General features: G+C 37.1%; 1 pseudogene; it reads right to left on the bottom strand.

Annotated features, from left to right (window-relative positions):
- Positions 1-433: 433 nt before the first annotated feature.
- On the bottom strand, positions 434-8,742 carry LOC125262749 (annotated as a pseudogene).
- Between the last annotated feature and the right edge of the window lie 1,966 nt (positions 8,743-10,708).

Below are 10,708 nucleotides of genomic sequence, written 5' to 3' on the forward strand. Positions count from 1 at the left end.
AACTGTCAAGATTCTGAGAGGGAGCACCCAGATTCAGAATGATATTTATTAACAACAGAACACACAGCACAAGATTGGTGAGGTGGGAACATATTCCATACAAAAGGGCAGGGTGCACAACAGTAGAACAGGCTGGTCAGGGATGAGGCAACTCCAGATGCAAAGGCAACAATGGAGACAAGGCAGTGATTCAAGGAATCAGAGGTTTGGCATGGGGAGATGTAACTGCAGAAACACCAGACTGGCAGCTAGGTCAGGAGAGTCAGCAACCAGGGAGGAAGGGAGGGAGGAACCCACATGAGACATACACAACCACACTCAACAAGACAACGATATATATATATATATATATATATATATATATATATATATATATATATAGACTCTGTTATTTGGAAAAATAAAACGGAATGTCTTCAAAGGAAATCTTTAGTAAGAAGTTACAAGGAGGGTGGTCCTAAAGCTTTAGATTTTCAAACTGTCAACCAGACATTCAAAATTAACTGGATTAAGAATTGTATTACTAATAATGGATTTCCCTGGTTTTGGATCCCTAACCTAATCTTCAAACATTGTGGTGACCTTAAATTCTTATTATCTTTTCATTTTAAGTGCAGCAAATTACCTATCAAACTCTTGAATTTTCACAAACAAGCTCTAGATTGCTTTCAAACATAATTTCTCCCCATATACATGTATTATTTGGAATAATGATGTACTGTCTGGCAACAAATAACTTTTTTTCAAGGAATGGGTGAATCAAAATAATCTTTTTATTTCTGATTTGTTCAGTGTTCAAGGAGACCTTTTTTCTGATTTTGTGTCTTTGAAAGGTTTTAAAATTTCAGTAAGAGATTTTAATAAGGTGAATAAACATATATTCCTGGCATTTTGAAATCTTTAATTAAAGTGCATTTAAGATGGCTGTTTAAGCAATCATATTCTTTCACTTGCAATCTTCATGTATTAGATTAAAAATGCAACAATTTACAATATTTATTAGAAATGCTCTTTCTTCAACAATAACCCTCCCTAAAGCACAATCTAAATGTAGTTTCTGTTATCCGAACTCTGATTTAAATAACTTATGGACTTTTCCTAATAATCTTTTTATCCCTTGTAAGATTAAAGAACTCCATTTCAAAACTCTTCATAGATATTACCCTTGTGATTTATTTTTGAGCAGGTTTTCTGAGAATGTATCTTCTTTTTGTTCCTTTTGCAATACTGAAGAAGAATCAATTCTACATCTTTGGTCAGAAGCTACAACATTAGTTTACTGCTGCTAACAAATGAGAGAATCTATCATTTTTTTCATCTGCAAAAAAAAATAAAAAATCATTCTAAGGATGTCACACTTGATTACACTGTTTTACTGCTTTGTCTTGTGAATTTCATATTCACAAAGCCAGAACCATCTACTGTAATCCCAATTTTACAACATTTCTTTTGATGTAAAGTCCCTTAAGAAAATGTCAAAACCTTTGAACCTTTTTATATTGACAAAATGTAATACTGTGTTGATATAATTCTTATATTTCTCAGCATGCATTATGACATTAATTATAAATTAAGCTGAATTATCTGACTAATTTTCTTTGCTTCTTACTGTTTGCCTTTACTTTTGCTGTTTTAGTTGTGACTTTTGTTTTTATGTTCAGAGTTAATCTGTTTATCTGAATATTTTGTTTATTGTCACCAGTGTTGAGATTCATACTCAGATTCTTGATATCCATGTGTGTCTAAGTAATGCTGCACAAGGAAAGCTGTAGAAATGTACAACCCCATTTACAGAACAGTTGTGACATTTTTTAAAATGCAGTAAAATCAAGAATCTGTGATTAGTTAATTGTCTTGAAGATTTATTTCATTGACAAAAGTACAAAGAAAAGATTTCCAATGTTTTCACTGACCAACTTAATTGTATTTTGTAAATAAACAAGTTTTGATTTTGATGCAACACACCAAAAAAAGTTGCACAGAGGCACAAAATAAGTGAAAAGATTATAGAATATCCAAGTTAAACTATTTTGAAACAGTCCACAATAAGCAGATGAATTGGTAATAGGTAAGGGTTTTGTAAAGAAATGTAATGGGTTTCTGCTGGTCATGTAATGTTGTTAAGTTAAGCTACTTAAGTATATGATTAATGATTTAAAAAAAACAGAATTCTGGAGACAAAACTAATTTAAGTATGCATGTCAAGAAAATGTTCTGTTAATAAAAAAATAAAATAAAAAAACACTACACACACTGGAAACATTAAATATAATTTCTAATGTTATTAGACACTCCAAATTTAAATCAGTGTATAAGTCTCCCATATAGATTATAACAAAAGGTCAAGGTCAAGGTCAGGTTTATTTATATAGCCCTTTAAAACAGCATAAATGCTGACCAAAGTGCTGCACAATATACCAAACAAAACATCCTCATACAATCCAATTTAAACACTAATAATAAAATATCAAAGAAACCAAAACAAAAGTAATAAAATTAAGACAGGAACATCATGCAATATAAAACAATATTTAAGACAAAAAAATTGGTATCAAATTACACATATGCCTGAGAAAAAAAAGTATGTTTTGAGAGAAGATTTAAATGTAGAAAGAGTAGGGGAAAGTCTAATAGACACAGGTAGGGAATTCTAGAACTTAGGACCATGAACTGAGAAAGCTCTGTCACCTTTGGATTTAAGTCAGGATTTTGGAACATTTAATATCATCTGGGTGGGAGATCTGAGCGTTCTCACTGGGGAATATGAATGGATAAGTTCTGAAATATAAGAAGGGGCAAGACCATGAATTGATTTAAATACAAATACTAAAACCTTAAAATCAACTCTGAAACGAACGGGTAGCCAATGAAGTGATGACAGCACAGGTGTAATATGTTCTCTCTTTTTTGTCCCTGTTAAAAAACGAGCCGCAGCATTCTGTACCAGTTGTAATCGCAAAAGCGAGGACTGATTTATTCCAGCATATAGAGCATTACAATAATCCAGCCTGGTTGAAATAAACGCATGAATAACAGTCTCCAAATCACTAAAGCTCAGAATATTTTTCAGCTTGCGAAGTCCCCTAAACTGCAGAAAACTGGCTCTAACTACAGAGTTGATTTGTTTATCAAATTTTAACTCAGGGTCAAGGGTAACTCCCAGATTTTTAACTTTATCACGAATGTTATCTTGAAGGGGGCCTAGGGTAGAACTTATGTTATTTAAAAGGTGTGAAGGGCCAAACAACATAACATCAGTCTTCTTCTGAAAAAAATGTAGTATTTTAGTTTTTGTAATTGAAAATGTGTTCCTGCAGTGCAGAGTGGAGTCAAACTGCTTTGAAAAGACTTTACTCATAAATTAAGCCTTTTGTTCCAACATCTAGGCCCGGATTCACAGACAGGGCTTAGACTAAGCCAGGATTAGGCCTTAGTTCAATTAAGACATTTAAGTAGCTTTTATAAATGTACTCTAGAAAAAAAAAACATTGCTGGTGTGCATCTTGAGACAAAACAATGGCGCTGACATATTTTAAGATACGTCAATGCAAGTTACTTTCAGTTAAAACAGCTCAAACATGCATTTTAGTCTAGGACTAGATTAAACCTTGTCTGTGAAACTGGGGGCTATTGTCTTTAAGTAGAGATTAGTTCACTGATACTGGCCTGTCTTTTAAAACAGAATACTTTAATTAAATCCTTAATTTCTTCTCTCTGATGTACACTATTCTGTACACTTTTCCTAACTTCAGTGAGTCTGAAATCATTTAATCCTCAAAGTAATTTTAAACTGTGTTCTGTAAAGCAAAGACCAAAAACTTAATTTACTTGTTCAACTAAATTTACATTTATTCATTTAGCAGACACTTTTATCCAAAGTGACTTGCAAACGAGGAACTAAATGTATTTATCCAAACTCTCTAAAGCATCCTGTTTAGAGAATTTTTTCCATTCATCTGGGATCTTACCCTGTCCCTCAAATTTTTTACTGTAGTGTTTTTCCAGATCTTTCTGGAATCTGCACACAAACCACTTCCAGTAGGGCAGTTCAGAGAGATCAGGAGTGATGCTCCACTTTGCATATTCTTCTCCTGCTGTTCTGTAATTTCTCCAGAGGACTTTTTGTGATTCATTGGGATAAAAATATAGATTGCTGTTTGCTATTGCTGATGTGCAGATATGGGCAGACAGGTTTTCTGTATTAGAGTAATATATTCCGCTTAGTCCAATAACACGATGAAATGAAACACTGTGATCTCCATCATGGTTTTCTATTGTGTTGGTGCAGATGGCATAACAGAACGGACACTGAACCCAACAGCACTGACACAAGTGATCAAACAGTATCTCATCTGGCCTGAACATATAGTCCAGATTTACCGGAAAAGTCTTTGTGTTGAATCTACTGCAGATGTCTGACATTATAGCAGGAAGCTCTTGTCTCATCACATCTTCTAGGAGGTTGAAATCATCAACATCATCATGTTTAACTCCTCTGAGGTCTTTTTCAGAGAAGATCAGCACATCTAAAAGCTGCTGTGTGAAACTCTTCAACCACAAACCAACATCTCCTATGTTCTCTTGAACATGTTCAGTAGATTCACATGCTGCTTTCATGATCTTCTTCTGCAGGAGTTCAATGTTCTCCTTCATCTTGGGTAAAACACTGACACTGAACTTATCAGTGATGTACCGACTGACTTCATCTCCGATGAAATCCTTGAAGTGATCTCTGGGATTATCTATGTAGTTCATGTATTTGTCAAAGTCCTCCTCTTCTGCTAGTGTCTTCAGAATGTGTTTCTCCAGATTTGATCTGTTTCCATTCAGTGATTCACAGTTTGTTCTGATTTCATCCGTCAGATCTCTGGCAGTCTTCTTATAGACACTCTGCTCAATGGGCTCTTTAAGTTTCTGACAGATGATCTCACCAAAAATGGCAGCTGATGCGGCTCCATGACAGTATTTCTGGAAAACACTGTAGTACTCTTCTCTCTTCCTTTCCAAATACAGAACAGGATCATTGGCTTCCTTAAACAGTCTGTGTTGCTCTGTGATAATCTTGTTTGCCCTCTTGCAAATGGAATAAACCAAATCCATGAAGAACTGTTTCTTGAACTTGTATTTCACTCCTCCTTCCTCATGTTCTTTTACTCTCCTCTTGATGTAACCTGTGAGTTGTTGAATGTAGCTGATGTTGTAGCCCATCTTTGAAATGTTAAATGACTGAATCATTCTGTCTGTCTGCTGAACAACATCTGTGACTAATGATCTTATTTGAGCTTCATCCTCTGGAGACACAGTTTGAGTAGATCCAGATGTTCCTGTTCGGCAAGCATCATTTACACCATCTCTCATCTCTTTTTTTGTAGACTTTTTGAAAATAACATGTTCAGAAAAACTCAACACATTGAAAATATTGTATTCACTGCCCTCTTTTCTGTGGTCTTCAGGGAGACACCCCTGATGGATTTCACTGAGAAGCCTTTTTACATCTCTCATTATGTCAATGTCTTTGATTGGAGGAGTGTCTGTGATGATCTTCTTTACATATTGTTTCCAAAACAAATCAAATTCTTTCTTTAATGTTTCTACATCATTTGCTTTGTCTTTGAATTTTAAGGCAAGTTTTTTGCTCTTTTCATAGAGAGTGTTTTCATGATGTGTCCTCTGAGCATCAATCATTTTCTTCAGGTCTCGCTGCTGAAGAATCTCATTTAATTTCCTTTTTGTTTCCCTTACAGTGTTTTCCTGAACATCTTTGATTTTGATTTCAAATGATGTTTTCCACTGAATCAGTATATCTGCATCTGTGTCTTTCTCAAAGAATTCAGACATTGATTTCTCTACTTCTTCCCTTGTCTCCTTCAGTTCTCTTTGAAGATCAGTTTCATCAACCTCATGAATTGCTTCATTTTCTATTTTGTTGTGTAGTTTGTTCTCAGTTTCCAACATGGCACTGCGAAGACTCCAGGACCACTTGCTGTATTTTGTCTCCAGTTTCCTGTAAGCTGAAATCTCCAGAGAATTTCTGAAGCTGAAGACAAATCGCTCCTTCAATAAAGCCTCCCAGAGATCTTTAATACAAACTTTTAAACGTGTCAGCATCATTTTATCTGTTTTTGCAGCATGAGACATAATAGTTTTCTTTAGTTCTTGAATATTCTCACAGTAATCTGGGTTTGGTGGTGCCATGGGTGGGTTTCCCTCCCAAAGATGAGCAAAATACTTCACATCGTTCTGAACATCAAATCTAATGACATCACTGAAACATTCTGCATCACAGACTTCTTCTTCAGCAGCGATTTTTGTCATCTTATCCAGTTTCTCCTGAAGTCGTCTCCTTCCCTCCATGTTTTTCTCTCCAGCTGTGATGTCTGAAACGTTCTGATGCACAAACACACAACTGGGATTCAGTTTGACCTTCTTCATCCTCAGGAATGCCTGAACAACAATCTGAAGAATGTCCTGCATCTCAGATGGGTTTTCACCAAAGATGTTATCAAGGTCAGATTTGCAAGACCAACAACAAATGTGGCCAATTCATTGTCATGATGTCTGGTTGAACTTCCAGCCAGTTCTAGAGCATTTAGACCCTCAGTATCAACAACCAGAATATAGTCAAAGTTCAGCTGTGTTTTCATCTCCTCTGACACTTTGACCAGCTGCATGAAAGCTCCTCTGGTGCACCTGCCAGCACTGACGGCAAACTGGAGTCCAAACATGGCATTCAGCATGGTGGATTTCCCAGAGCTCTGAATCCCTAAAACTGACAGCACAAAGAGTCTTTGGTCTCCCAGTTTCTGGATGAGTTCATCTAGAACAGCAGAGATCCAGATCACAGGAACATGAGCAGCATCTCCATCCATTAGCTCTAGTGGAAATCCAGAGATCATCATCTCTGCTGCAAGACTCGGGAGAGAAGAGAAGTCAAACTGCAGGTCTTTCTTGTTCTTCTTCACAGATTGAACATGATTCATAGATCTGACTGATCTCCTTCATGATGTGCTGCAAACCAAAGGATGCAGCTTGAAGTTCCTCAGATATTCTCTCAAGTTCTGCTTGTTTAGATTTAAGTTGTTCAGATTCATCATTATTCTCTTTCAGTCTTACAACTATTGACCACTTTTCATCATATTTGTTATGTATAGCAGAAAGATCAGCAGTGATATATTCATCCAGGAGTATTTCAAGCAGTTTCAGAAAATATATATTTTATTTGCAGCATCTGAGTTCATTTCTTTAATGAAGAATTTCATGAACTCACTGATGTCAGATTCATGCTGCTGTTTACGGATTTTTTTCATCTCTGTTTGTTTTCTACTGATGTCCATTTCAAGTTCATCTCCTTGAGGTCGATGTAGTTCTTTGTTCTTCTGACTCCACTGATGCCACAGTTTCCCCTGATGAGGCAGAAACTGATTCTTTGATTTCTGTCAGATCTTTCTTCTCCAGTAAACTCATCATCTGCTCTGCTGCTTCTCTTCCTCTTCTGCAGTCTTCATCATCTTCCTCATCTACTCTGATGTTTGAGTGTTTGGACACATCTTCAAGTCTGAAAGTGGAAGATGATTCTGAGAGATAATCATTTATAGCTCTTCTGAGATCTTCAAATACTGCTGCCTGACTTCTGTCTTGCAAACCAATTTTGAATTTCCCTTTCTTCACCTCATTTCCTGCAGATTCATCTTCTGTAAAAAGAAAAATGATTGGCTTTCTGTTCCTGTACAGGTTTTGGATTATTTTGGCACTTTTGTCATTGTTTTGAAGTTGTTGTAGAAGAACAACATTGACTGAGGCCATTTCAGTGAGGATCTGCAGCTGTTTCTCATGGTCTCCTGCATCACCGTGTAGATTACAGAACGCAACACAGTCATTGAATGTATCTGTGTTTTTCCCTGAGGGGCAGAACCAGGTGATCTCCACCACTCCATCCATCAGTTCTCTGGTTCTGCTGCTGCCTGGGCAGTTCCTGTGGAAGAACGTGTTGTGTTTCTCATTGATCAGACTGTTCATCAGCTGAGACTTGGATGAAGACACAGAGCCAAACCTGAAGAAAAACACCATTGAAGTTTCTGCCTTGTAGATCGGCTGGTTTTGACTGATTATTTCATTGTTGGTTTTTCTGATCTTCCAGCTCTTGGTGATTTCTCTAAATGTCCAGAGAGGAAACTCAATCTGTTGTGTGAATGGATCAGGAACAAGCAGAGGCAGAGCGTACTGACACTGGGACAGTTTAGTGACCATCAGCTGCTTTAGGAAACCACCAGCACAATGAAACACGGCCATCTGAACATCCATTGGGTGAATTTGCTCAGATTGATTGGTTCTTTTGTTGAATAAATATAAATCTTTAAAAACATCATCAAAAATATCACCCTCATTTTCAGAGTTATTGTCTCTTCATTGTGTGTGATCCCGTTCTTTGCCCTTATTAATATCTATGTGTCTTGCTCTGTAGTCCATCATCAGTAGTTTTTGTAGGAAAGCCTGAACCAGCTCCTTCTCAGCTGAATATACATGGGACTGTAATGAACATGAAGTTATCTGAAGAAAATCTGCAGTTCTCAGTTTGTGTTGCCTGCCTTCAAGATGAAGTCTGTGACATAGAAGATTATTTTTTTTAGTCTCTTCCTTTTGTAGGCATTGATCTGGTCCGAAGTTTGTTTTTAACCTATTAAATAAATAAACAACATCTGTGTAGTGGTGTTTTGGTTCTATAGAACTAAAAAATACAATAATTCAAGTCTGACCATTCTAATAAGGGGCTCCAATTGATCGGGCACTGATCAAGCTCGGATGATAATAACTTCGATCAGTGGTCTCTATAAAGGCCAATCAGAAGAGCTGATCAGATGACAAAGCAAGAAAGAAACTAGAGCTGTGGGATTTTAGTGGATTTCTTTCCTTCACAGTGGTGTGATTTCTTTATCTCTAAAAGCCAAAACTTAACGTCGAAATCAGCGAGATCAGTCGTTGTCATAAAATACAGTCTGTTGCTAAGCTGCAGGATGTACTCGATAATTAAACAAGATGGAGTGGAACACAAACAAGCAAATTTTGAGCTTTGGGTTCACACCTACACATCAATATGTCAAAATGCTCAACTTAGTAAGTATTCACTTTTAAACCAAGTCTTCAATCGTTTTCACTATCAAAATAACTATCTCCTGTAGACAACATGCACTTTCCGGCATTATGGTAATTCCATGCTTTCCGTCAGCAAATGACAGCAGCTTTTGGGGAAAGCAGGAAGAATGGATTTGAACAGAGAGATGTGGAGTTGAGTTCATCAAAATATCTTAATTTGTATTCCAAAGATGAACAAAGGTCTTACGGGTGTGGAACGACATGAGGGTGAGTCATTAATGACAGAATTTTCATTTTTGGGTGAACTATCCCTTTAAGGCCCAATCCCAATTCTACCCCTTACCCCTTCCCTTTCCCCTACCCCAGGGGTAGGCAAGTTCGGTCCTAGAGAGCCACTGTCCTGCTGAGTTTAGCTCCAACCTTAATCAAACACACCTGAACAAGCTAATCAAACTCTTCAGGATTACTAAGGCTATAGGCAGCTGAAGGTTTTTTTTCAGGGTTGGAGCTAAACTCTGCAGGATAGTGGCTCTCTAGGACCGAACTTACCTACCCCTGCCCTACCCCTTCGTTTTGCACGTTCACGTGAAGGGGTAGGGGTGTCTCGATTCTCTTTTGGCTGGAGTGGTAGGGGTAAGGGGAAGGGTCAGATAGCCCTTCAAACGAAGATTTTTCAGGATCACACTTCGAACGAAGGGGTATGAGAAATTTCCCTGCATACACCGACTATTGTGCTACTAGAATGTGTGTAGTGATCATGGTAGTGATATTTCCACTCAGGATCGTTCACTTGTGTGTTACCTGGCTGCCAGTTTCTCCGTAGCTTGCTTAATGCGCTATTTGAATTATGTGAACACAAATGAGTAATACAGTTAAAAGAAATATCTGGTCATCCTTTATAGCTATTTACATCTCGTATCCTATATAAACTCTTGCATTACCAAGGCAACTGGCTCGTTTGTATTGCTTTGCAAAGATGTCCGTTATCGCAGCACCACAGTAGAAAACGAAACCATATCCGTATCGGTCGGCTCGGCACGGAATGGAACGGTTAACCAAACAGTTTGGTCCGATGGAAAAGCAGCTTCACCAGTCTCGAGAATCTCGAATGTTTTCGGACTGAAACCGAGCGCCATCCATAATACAGTGCAAAACAACGTAAGAAGTGAGTAATCTGTTAAACATGCTCATGCTTGATTTCTGTTGATATGTGCACTTCATTGTTGTTCATACTGGTTAAATGTTACAGGACACTAATAAAAGAAACTAGGTATGATGATGTGTGTAATGGTGTAGCCTAGTAGTGGTGTCCTATTTCTTAGGGGAATATTTTCACCCCTACACCTTGCCACTCTGTTTCAAGAGGCAAGGGGTAGGCGAAGATATAAAAGATATAAAAGAGAATTGGGATTGGGCCTAAGTGAAATTATTCTAACCCTAACCCTACCAGTCTACTAATATTCTACTAAAACTCTAATGAGAGTTAGTAGACATTTAGGTGCAACATTATTTATAGTCAACAGAATTTGTTGAAAGGACCATCAAAAAAAAAAAAAAATATATATATATATATATATATACAGGTCCTTCTCAAAAAATTAGCATATTGTGATAAAGT

The sequence above is a fragment of the Megalobrama amblycephala genome, linkage group LG1, assembly GCF_018812025.1.
Source record: "Megalobrama amblycephala isolate DHTTF-2021 linkage group LG1, ASM1881202v1, whole genome shotgun sequence".
NCBI classification, from domain to species: Eukaryota; Metazoa; Chordata; class Actinopteri; order Cypriniformes; family Xenocyprididae; genus Megalobrama; species Megalobrama amblycephala.